Genomic DNA, 12094 nt, shown 5'->3' with positions numbered 1-12094 from the left:
AACCAGCTGGCCCCCACCCATGCATCAGGCCTCTATCCTATCTAATAAAAGAGTAATATGCAGATTGACCATCACTCCAACACACAAGATGGCTGCCCCCATGTGGTCAAAGATCCTGCCCCCATGTGGACACAAGATGGCCACCACAAGATGGCCAGCAGGGGAGGGCAGTTGAGAGGGACCAGGCCTGCAAGGGAGGGCAGTTGGGGGTGATCAAGCCTGCAGGGGAGGGCAGTTAGGGGTGACCAAGCCGGCAGAGGAGGGAAGTTGGGGGCGACCAGGCCTGCAGGGAAAGGCAGTTGGGAGGGACCCAGGCCTGCAGGGGAGAGCAGTTGGGGGGGACCAGGCCTGCAGGGGAGGGCAGTTGGGGGGGATCAGGCCTGCAGGGGAGGGCAGTTAGGAGAAAACAGGCTGGCAGGGGAGCAGTTAGACATCAATTAGGCTGGCAGGGGAGTGGTTAGGGGGTGATCAGGCTGGCAGGCAGAAGCGGTTAGGGGCAATCAGGAAGGCAGGCAGAAGCGGTTAGGGGCAATCAGGAAGGCAGGCCGGCGAGCAGTTGGGAGCCAGCGGTCCTGGATTGTGAGAGGGATGTCCGACTGCCCCTTTAGGCCCGATCCCACTGGGATCCGGCTTAAAGGGGCAGTCGGACATCTCTCGAGGGGTCCCAGATTGGAGAGGGTGCAGGCTGGGCTGAGGGACACCCCCCTCCCCCGTGCATGAATTTTGTGCACTGGGCCTCTAGTTGAAAATAAAGTAACCTCCTACCAACTCCCTATTTCCCTGGGCTCCTGAAGTGAGCTACCTGTTTTGCTAAGGGAACAGTGGTGGGATGATGGCTTCAGGAATCCTACCTAGCAGACCAAGTTCAGTGCAGAGCCTCTTGCTGGGGAGCAACGTCACTAACCTCTGCCACTCAACCTCTCTCTCCGGGTGCAGGTTTCTTGTCAGTTGCAAATCATAAACAGGTCTTCAGCTTTGCTGATATAATTCAATCATATAATGTTGAGCAGGTGTTCTGTTGTTTTATGATATCATTGGGGAGTCAGAAGTGGCTTCCTAAAGTCACTGAAGCAGTCTTTCTCCCACGTGAAAGAGATTGTAGAGATTGATGTCTTTAGATCTATTAAGCCTCTGGTAACTTGCCGTAGGAATTTGTGAGTCCATTATAAACCATGAATACTCCAATTAAATTCGATTAACTGTTTCTCAAGAATAAGGAGCCAAGAAACATAGAGGGAACTGGGGTAGGTATAATAATGAGTAGGGAAGATTAAGAAGGCACAGGGATTGCCAAGAAGAATGGGTCCCTGCAGGGCCCCACTACCAGGGTGTCCTGGGACCCTTAGTGTCTGGGAGAAGAGAAGGGTGTGGAAGGGCACTGAGGACCTTCTTCCGAGATCTTCTCAGATCTTTGGCAGACCAGCCCTCCATTTCTATTATGAAACCACCCTGAACCATTTTCCCTTCTAACCTCCTTCCGAGTATATGGTGGTTTTAAATAGGTTCTTGAATTATTAAGTACTCCTCACTTCAAAAAGTGAAACCTAGTTCCCCTCCCCTTAAATGTGAGCTAAACTTGGGAATTCCAATACATGGAATGTGGCAAAAGTGATGGTAGTAGGCTTCTGAAGGTAGTTGGTAAAAGGATGTAGCTTTCTCATTGCTCTCTCTCTTGAATCACTCCCTCTGGGAGAAGCCAGTTGCCACGTTAAAAGCAGCTCTTTGGAGATGTCCGCATGGTCAGGAACTGAAACCCTCTGCCTATGGCCAGCAAGGAACTGAGATAATTACTGACTTTATTAGCCAACAGCCATGTGAGTGAGCCATCTGGGATGCAGGTCCTCCAGCCCAATCCAAGCTTCAAGCATCTGCAATCTCATGGGATACCCAAGCCAGAACCACCCAGCTGGCTGCTGCCAGATTTTTGCCCCTTAGGAACTGTGAGATAATGAGTGCTTGTTGTTTTAAACCACTGCATTAGGGGTAACTTGGTCCACATCAATGGATAATTAATGTTACTGGACTAAAGGGGCCCATTTGCCTGTGCACATCAAAGCCCAATCAAATGCAAACAGGAGATTGCAGGCAAGAAAGTAAGGGTTTATTAGTTTAGGACAGTGGTGGGCAAACTCATTAGTCAACAGAGCCAAATATCAACAGTACAACAATTGAAATTTCTTTTGAGAGCCGAAAACCGACTTTTGTGCATGGGCCACGAAGTTTCAATCGCACTGTACGTGCGCACCCGCACGTGGTATTTTGTGGAAGAGCCACACTCAAGGGGCCAAAGAGCCACATGTGGCTCGCGAGCCGCAGTTTGCCGACCACTGGTTTAAAAAACGGCGTAGCACTGAAAGTCACAGGTGAGCTAATGCTCAAAGACCTCACCAATGGCTTCCAGGGGATGGGTTATATGGGGGAGGGGGCGGGGAGAATAATTTATTATGGTGACTAAATGAGTTAGGGTCTTGGTCTATACTGATTGGTCAGCACTAGGGTGCTGATTGGCCAGCGCTAAGATAGGGAGGGGGTAGTTGATGACTGTATCTTGTCCTGATGTCAGCCATGGCGTCACTTCATCTGGTTTGTTCTGCTTTCCTGCATCTGGAGTTGAAACGCAACTGAGGCCTGGATGTTTTTTTTAGTTTACTGAAAACTCAGTCTCTGTGGTCAGTAGACCTGAGGCTTTGTTCCCAAATTTGTTTAATGTTGACCAGAGCCTTATTGTCCCAAGGATTTAATGATTAAGGGAGTAGATGTGTAGGGGAGAAGGAGGCAGGTAAGTCAGAGTACTTGAAGAGGCCAATTTGAATCAGAAGGAAAGAAAGGAGAAAAGGCAAATTAAAAAAATGAAGTTGCTGCATGGTTACATTAATGCAGTTGTGAGTTCCTCCTGTGAATTGCTATTTCTTTAAAGATATTACCTATCCCCGTTACAGGAAAGAGAAGCCTTTGCTATCTGTATTGGTGGAATTCCAGAGTGATTTTTCTCCATTTGCCCACCCTTACCTAGGATCAAGTTCCTCCTGTCTTTGCTTTGCTCTGTGCTCTGAGAGGTTGATTCCACGGGCTCGGGCTTCCATGGTAGGGAAGCAGTGGTCAGGATGAGAGAGGCATGGATATCTACTCCTCTGGCTCTGCTTTACTTCCCACCAGGCCTCGGGAGGTAAGAGATGATATGACATGTGACTTTAATTCACTGCTACCTGCAGAGTTGACTGTAGCATGTTAAAACCCACACATTCAGGGAAAAAACAACTCATTTTCAGTTCTTTCTTTGAATGGAAAATAGCATCTAATTCTTCTAAGACAATCAAATCCACTTATTCATCCCTGATTCCTCTGCAGGCAAAATAAAATTATACTGTCTAGATCGTGTGATTGTTGTTTGTTAAATCAAGTTGGGATAGTTACAGGGGTGGAGATATGAAACAAGGAATATCAAAGGTTGACATTTCTGGAAACACCCCAGAAGCTCCTCCTGCTTGTTTGAGAATTGGCTGTGCCAAGAACACCATGTGACCTGCCTCCCTCCTGGAGCAGTCAGGGAGGGGCATGCCTCTTTAAATGAGGCAGATAGTGAATTGGAAAGAGCCCAACCTTGGCAGCAGAGGGATATGACTGCCAGGCCTCACTTGCCACAAGTTCATTCCCTATCCAAATATGTTAACTTCTCTGGTTTCCTCATAGGTCAAAGGGATACTTGCCTGTCTTAGCTACTTCATGGAATGGTGGTTGTGAAAAATCAATTAAATAGCATTGTACTGTATTATTAAAATATAAAATAAGGCACAAAGAAGTTAAGTAATTAGAGAAGAACACATAGCTAGTAAGTGGTGAAACTGGGATTTGAACCCAGAAAGTCTGGCTCTAAAATCCATTTTCATAAGCATTGTCCTTGACCCTAACCACACCCCTCAAATAATCTTTTCAGTAAATTCTCCTTGAGTATCCCTTAAGTTCTCTCCTTTCCATTTCTGTTCTATTATCTTTCATAATCTTACATACTATTCTGAAGGGGCAGGGAGATACTAAAAAAAAGGTAATTTTGACTTAAAAAAACTTTATATTTTATATCAAAGCCACATTCTAGGTAAAGAAAGCCTATTAATTACAAATGAAAAACAAAACACACCCTATTCTTCCCTAAAGAATGTTATGGATGTGTGAATGAGAACACAAGTCTAAAATCTCTTATCTAAAGACACAGGAGATAAATAGATTTTGAAATTTAGAAATGTTTTGGAATTTGGAAAAGCCATGGACTTATATACATTGTATGTGTGTGTAAAAGAAAATATATATATATAATTTTACATAATGCAGGGTCTGTGGAAGTCTTTGGTAATCAGCAATTTTTCTGCAAGAAAACAAATATATTCACACTAAATGGGATAGATAATGGTTATAAATCGTCCATGTCAATAGGTCATGTTTTGCTGATCAATGTATGGAGAAACCCAGTTTCAGAAGTACTTTGGAATTTGGAGTTACAGATAAAGAATTGTGGACATGCAGAATGGGGCCAAGGACAATCAACATAAACTTAAACATTCATCAGAGAGAAGAGTCCACACTCCCCCCTTTTGGTTCTGATCACCTCCTCAGGGAAGAGGATGGCGTTCTGGAGCTCCATTCCCTCCCCAGGTCAAGATGAAAGAGATTTTTTATTTCCCTTAAGTTTGGTAGACTGGGCAGTCCATATGCTATGAAACACCGGCTCTAAGAGAGAAATCAGGGTTTTTGCTTTCTGGAATGGGGATATTTTCTGTTTCTACCTCCAGACCTCTTCTCTGGAAGGGAGATGTGGAGGGACAACCCTCATCTTCTGCCTTCTCACTGGGTTTGTCCAGTGGTGATCCCTGGCAGGAGATAAGAGGGGGAGAAGATGTCCAGGTGCTCATCCCTCATTCATCTCCTTCCTGAGTGGCCACCCCAGGATGGTCATGTCCTTCAATGACAGCCACAGCTTCTGTCAAGGCACTCCTTCCCAAGTGGCTCTCTCCTTCCTGGTGTCTATGATCTGTTCCCCTGTCCTTGCTCCTTCAGGCCTATGTGTGGTTACCTGTGGAGAGCGGCTACAGTGTTTGGACAGGATCAAGCCTCGGACTGACGAGAGGGCACAGTCCTCTTGTGGCAAAGCCACATATAAGTCCCAGCTTGGAGGGCAAAGCCCTCCCAGCACAATTATAGCCAAAGGCTATGGTTGTATATAAGCTTGACCTTATAGTCCGACCTTGTAGTCCTAGGTAGCTGAGGGATGTGGGCTGTGGAAGGTACAGCAAGTGCTGCCAAAACAAAGCTTGACAAAGTTCAGAGAATTGCAATAACAGGAAAGAAGTAGATTTGAAACTCGCAAGAACATTGTAAATATCTTGACCACTCCCTTGTTTTGCTTTGTGTGATCTGACTATAAAATAAAGATTCAGCTTACAGGTGGGGTCACTGTGTCCTCATCCAGGCGCAGTGATCCACCTGGCCCCAACTATATTCTCTCCTTTGTTTTGTTTAATTCTTCACCACCTCTCCCCAGGTTCACCATTGGCCATGCTGGATGCAGTTCAGTTACCAGCCCCTCCTTCCTCCCACCCCTGCCCCTGGGTTTCCTGACACCTAGCCCACATCTTTATAAATCACTTTATTGGACTCTCCCAATTTGAGTGTACTCTTTGGGTCCTGACAAGATATTGATTGGTACAAAAGCCAAGATCAATTAAAAAGTGATAACAATTGAAACAATCTGTGCCTAAGAGTTAAATCAATTTAAATGTTACTTTCAAATAGTAATTTAATAGACAATTAATGTGAAACCAGTATCATTTAAAAACCATTTATTTATTAAAGACTAATAAGGATAATAAGTTCATAGGTGAACAGGAAGAGGACTTCTGCTGGGGGATTAAAGAAGGAGAGGAGTGTGCCCTTGAGCAGTGAGCGGTACCATCTGAGTCATGGGTGTGAGAGTTTGATCAAAAGAAAAATGTTTATCTCCAACTCTAACCACAGACCTGTCATAATTTTCCACTCCATTTCCAAGACAAGTGCACAATTGACTTCTCCTAAATGCTTGATTCCTGTTTTCCCTTTCCCAGCATTTGAAACTTTCCCAGAGTCATACACATGCATGCTGCTTTCCCATGTGTGGCTATTCATGTGGCCTTCTTCTTTTTAGACCCAAGAAAGACCCCCAGAAATGTGTGAGGGGGGCTGGTGATCAGGCAAAGATATCAAAGGTGAGATCATCAGGGCAGAACCAAGATCACAGGCATCCAGTTGTTTAGCTCCCTTCCCACGGGTACCACAGGGATCGCTCTTCCTAGGAGTCTACCCTAAGTCACCTGGTTCTATGCATTCAATGTGTATTCAGAAGGCATGTATGTGCCCTCACAATTCTGCCTCTACAATACCATAGAAGGGAGACCTAACTGTACACGTAGAGATTGTTCACGGGACTCACAACTCAGCCAAGCTTTAGCTCAGCTTTAAGCACTGCCAGTCTCTTCCAGCCCTCTCTGCTTTATTCTTTCCCCAATCACACCCTGATTTTCTTCTTCCCTTGACCTTTTGAGAAAGAGGTGAGAGTGGAGAGGGCCAGTTCATCTTACTTCCATATTTGCTTCAAGACTGTTCTTCACAGTCCTGCAGCCAACCATGTCTTGGCTGGGTCTAATGTTCATTGCCTCTAACACATGATGCATGATCAGTAAATGCTGAGAAACAATGATGGTACAGGAGCATGCATGAAAAGAAAGGTCAAGTCATCAGGTTCTCTATTTTAAAATAGAGTGTATAGCCCTAGCCAATTTGGCTCAGTGGATAGGGTGTTGGGCTATGGACTGAAGGATCCTGGGTTCGATGCCAATCAAGGGCACATGTCAGAGATGTGGACTCAATTCCCAGTAGGTGGAGTGCAGATGGCAGCCAATTAATGATTCTCTCTCATCATTGATGTTTCTATCTCTCTCTCCCTCTCCCTTCCTTTCTGAAATCAATAAAAAACATATTTTTAAAAAGATGTCTGATTTAAAAAATAAAATAAAATATGTATAGAGCTCAGTCACAGAGAGGAATAATGTAGTCAGATGACCTAACAAGGGGTTGACCCTGTCCCTCCCCCTTTTCTGACACTAAGAGTCAAAGAGCAGAGCATTACAATAACATTTACACTTCTCCCTACTCCTGTCCCCCTTACCCTACTTTACTTGTACTTCCAAGGTTCACCTCCTGAACAGACTACCTGCATCCAGGTACTCATCCAGCATCTGTTGTTGGAGCAATCTAAATGAAGATAGTTGGAAAGTTAAAAAAAAAAAGTCATCCATAGTTGCTCTCTCCTCCTCCTACTTAACTCTCACTCACTCTCCCACCCCACTGAAAGCTGACCTCTGTCCCTGCCACTTTGAAACTCCAGCTGTTCTGTCCTATCATACTTGACCTCTCAGTAGCAGTTGACTGACCATTCCCTCCTGGGAGCACACTCCCCTCTTGGCTGCTGGGATGGATCTCTGTCCTATTTTCCTCTTATCACTGAGCTTTCTATCACAGTCTCCTTCATACATGCCCCTTTTTTCCACTCCCCCCATAAGCATCCACATCCCCCAAAGCTCCATTTTAGCCTTCTTCTATTCTCATTCCTCACACTTGCTTGGAGGTCCCACCAATTTCAGTGGCTTCCATTTACCAAATGCCAATGATGCCCCAATCTATGTCTCCTGCCCAGGCTTCTGTGTTGAGCACCCCTTCCCAGACTTCCATGCAAACATGTCTACTGGGTGGAACCTCTTGAATGTTCCATGGATCCTCATTAAGCATGTCCTTAACTGAATTCTTTGTGATAGCACATTCACTCCCCCAACCCCAAGAAATGTAGCAGAGAATAGAAGAGAGGCAGGAACATGAGGAGGTGAGTTATGGAAGGTTATGTTTTTACATTGGAAAGCACTTGAACCAAAATGAAAAGTGCATGAAAAGGACTAGTGGAAAGAAAGAAGACAAAGCCACAGGGGAAGCTGAGTTTCTGAGAAGGTGGAGGAGAAAGACTAGAAGGAAGGAAGGAGATAGGTTCCCATTCAGAAACAGGTGCCAGGGAAATAAGTTGATGGCTTTAGTTGACCTCTATCTCCTCTTTGAACCAGAAGGCAAGATCCTTTGCTGGGAGTGGAGTGAAATGAGGGATATGAGAGAACAGGTAGATTTTGAAATGAAGCATGAGTTATGGAATGAAGCAAGAATGGAAAGCTCAATACAAACTGGCTTTAAAAGAAGCAACCAGGACATTTACTGTCTGATGTAACTTGACAATCAGTCTAAAGGCAGACCTGGACATGGGCATGGTTAGGCCCAGAGGCTCAGGATTCCATCTGGCTCCTGTGATTCCCTTGTTCACCCTGCCCCTCATGTTTCAGCAGCTATAGATATCATATACACACTGCAACCCCCAGAGGGAGAAGGTTTCCTTTGAGGATCTTACAGAAGAGGGAAATCTTATTTCCCAGAAGCCCCTACAATTGTCTCATTGGTTCAAATTGGATGGTGTGTTTATTTGTGATGAACCAATCATTTAGAAGAACATAAATGTTGATTAGCTGGAGCTCATCTGGCCCCTGCTCCTGAAGATAAGAATGAGACCTAACCCACCCAAACTACATCCTTGAGAATGGGTGAGTGGCACTTCCTCAAAGGAAAACCTGAGGGCCTTAGGGAGGAAAAGTGGGGAAGAGATGCTGGGAAGTCAATCAATAATGTCCAGCATAGTCCATTTAGGAAGGAAAATGTGAGAAGCCACTGTTGAAAGATTTGTGAAGGTATGCTTGTGTTGGGGAGGGGTTCTGATGTGTGTGGAGCAGAGAAGTTTGTAGTGGCTTCATGCCTCATGGTTTTATGATTGCCTGTGGCAGTCCAGATGGGGCTGATGGTGGGAAGGAGAAAGTGAACGATGGGACTGATCCAAAGTTGGAGGTTTATATGTAAGGACAACTGGGCAAGAATTCAGTTGAGGGCAATAGAGTGCTTGAATGATGAATGGACTAAGAAAGGAATTTGGAAGGGAGCTGATAGACTAGGATACAATGGAGTGGGTTCAGGCAAGGTTGTGTTGTGGGGGTCAGGGGAGTATGACAGCAACCAAGATGTAGTGAGCCAGAGAGAGAAAGCTAACAAATAAGGATACAGGTAAAACATTGGCATCTAAAACCCAGAGGGAGACAGTAATGGCAAAGGGCTTTCTGGGTACTATTTTCTAAATGAAGACATCATGACACACGTATGACAAGTTACATGTACTTGATAGTGACACAATAAACATGTAAAAGCCCACACAGCCTCATAAATCTGAGACATGTCCACAGGGTGCCTCCTGCCTGGGTGTCATGTTCCCTAAATGTCACCTAAGCTGCAAAGAAGAAAGTCAACTGCAAGGAGTTCACCCATGCCATACCGTTATTTCTTGTCCCTGGAATGCCAATGGCCACTGCCACTAATCTGTTAAATGACAAAAATCCAACTGATGATAAATAACCACAATGCCTTCTCAGAAGAAAAAGATCACTCTAGCCCCAATGTAGATACTTCAAAGAACTCGAGGAGAGGATAGCAGTTCTGAAAGTGAATCTGATGGGGAACTAGAGACCCTTCCACAGAGGAAGCTTCTACTTAGCTAAAGAATGGGAGCAAAGAATTGCCCACAGATCATTTTAATTCAGAATTTGATGAAACCCAAACCCACTGTGAACCTGTAAAGCTGAAAATAAACACAACACCCAAAGCAACCCCCAGCCTCCTTTCCTGGGAGCCGTTTTTACTGAAGGCAGACACGAGGAAATTTACCAGTGCACAGAAGCAGGTATGTTCTCTGATATTTGAGGTTAACAGAAACGTTGACATCAAGTATTGCATTTTGGAGCAAATACACAGACCTGGTTTGTCAGTGGACCTTTGTTTGATGTTACATGTGACCCAGACTGTCTGACCTCCATTCAGTTTCCACATTCCCTCTGCTTGGGTCATTGTAACACCAAAATGACAGTCAAAGTTTTACGTGTTAAAAATTTTGGGGTCATGTTATGTAATCTACTATGGATTCTGCAACCCATGTCAAAAGGCACATGAGCTCTCTCATATTTTATAGCAAAGAAACAGTAGACTGCTAAGAATATATTTGGATTCTTTACAAAGACATTAATTTATTTTTGCCTTTTCCAATATACATAGCAAGCAATAATGAGTCCTTCATCAATGATATTTCCAAGTCTGTAAAGGACTCTTCTAAGTAATTCATGAAAATCGACAACCCTTCCCATTGTCAGAAGCTATTGCATAATGGGAAGAAATACAGACTAATCACTGAACCAGAAGCTGAAATTGCCCCAGAGGTTTATAGTTTAAAAACCAACTTGGAGTAACGGCAAGGTTGTATATATCTTAGATATAGTACTTTGAAGGGGTCAAAATAATGCATTTTGTTCTCATTTTTATTTTTCTATTTATAAGAAAGCAATTGTTTTTGCTAGACGTATAGCTTATCCAAAGATGCTGTTAAATTTCAGGATTAATCTTGAACCATTGCAAAAACAGGCTATCTGATCTCTCCCTTTAAAAAGGTTCTACATTTTCTTGAAGATTTTACTAAATTTGTCAAAGTGTTAGCTTCCAGGGAATACAAAACGTGTTTAATTTTCAATCACAGAGCATTAAAGGTTAATGGAAAGGAGTTTCTAACAAGGGATATTGGGTTTCTCCTACTGGAAGGCATTTTAAAAATAGTAATGCGAACAAATTGTCACTAGATGTCAACCATTTACTCTATACACCATGACATTTCTAAGTGATTTGGGTTTCTCCTAAATGACTAAGTAATTTTTATTTTTTAAAATATATTTTTATTGATTTCAGAGAGGAAGGGAGAGGAAAAGAGACAGAAACATCAATGATGAGAGAGAATCATTGATCAGCTGCCTCCTACATGCCCCACACTGGGGAATAGAACCTGCAACCTGGGCATGTGCCCTGACCAGAAATTGAACCATGACCTCTTGATTCATAGGTTGACACTCAACCACTGAGCCACACTGGCTGGGCAGTAATTTTTAAACTTATTTTTATTATGTGCTCTGAATGTGTATCATAGATTATTCAGCCTACATGCCTGTGTGGAAATTCCTTTTGTACACCTCTTTTTGCTTGCTTTATAGTTTATGAAATGTTGAAAACATGTTTCTATTCCATTACATTAAAATGTGAAGCAAGAAAGAGCTAAACACACAAAACCAACATGAAAGGATAGCAAGTCCACTCATAAGAGAACACAAAAAGATAACATAAGGCAAACACTCATCAGAACAAAGCTGATACAGCTATCTGAAATGAGACAATGGCTTTATCTCTTGAAATGCTTTTTTTCTTTAAGGAGGGTCACTCCACAATGATAAAATTTCAATTCATAAGGAAGATTGGTTTCTAAATAATACATATCTAAAACATAGACTCAAAATATACAAAGTAGAAATGTGAGAGAACTACAAGGGAAATGTCAAATCTACAATAGAGGGGGATTTTTAAAACTTAGTTTCTGATAGATCAAGCAAATTAAAATTTAATAAATGTTTAAAAGCTGTTGGTAACATGAACCCTATACTTACCCCAAATTAAGAAATATAAATTTTATTCAAATACAAATAGAACATTTATGAAAATTAGCCAGGTATTATGCCACAAAATAACTCCCCACAAGTACTATAAGAATCAATATCATACTGAATACATTATCTGACTACACTACCATTAAATTAGAAAGCAATAACAAAAAGATAATATAAAATATATTTGAAAATTTTAAAACCACACGGTAAAGTAATCTTGGGGTTAAAGGCTATATTATAAGGGACATTAGGAAATATTTCAACTAAACAATAATAAAAATTTACATGTCAAAACTCATGGGGTGCGGCTAAAGCAATATTTTTTCATTTTTTAAATTATATTTTATAAATTTACAGGCTCATATGTTCAAGAAATCTGGAAATTTATGAGTTAATCATCTAACTAAAAAAAATTATAAAGAAAACAGAGTCCAAAGTAATTACATGGAGGATAATAA

The sequence above is a fragment of the Plecotus auritus genome, assembly GCF_963455305.1.
Source record: "Plecotus auritus genome assembly, chromosome: 4".
Lineage (NCBI taxonomy): Eukaryota > Metazoa > Chordata > Mammalia > Chiroptera > Vespertilionidae > Plecotus > Plecotus auritus.
This window is presented reverse-complemented; position numbering follows the sequence as displayed.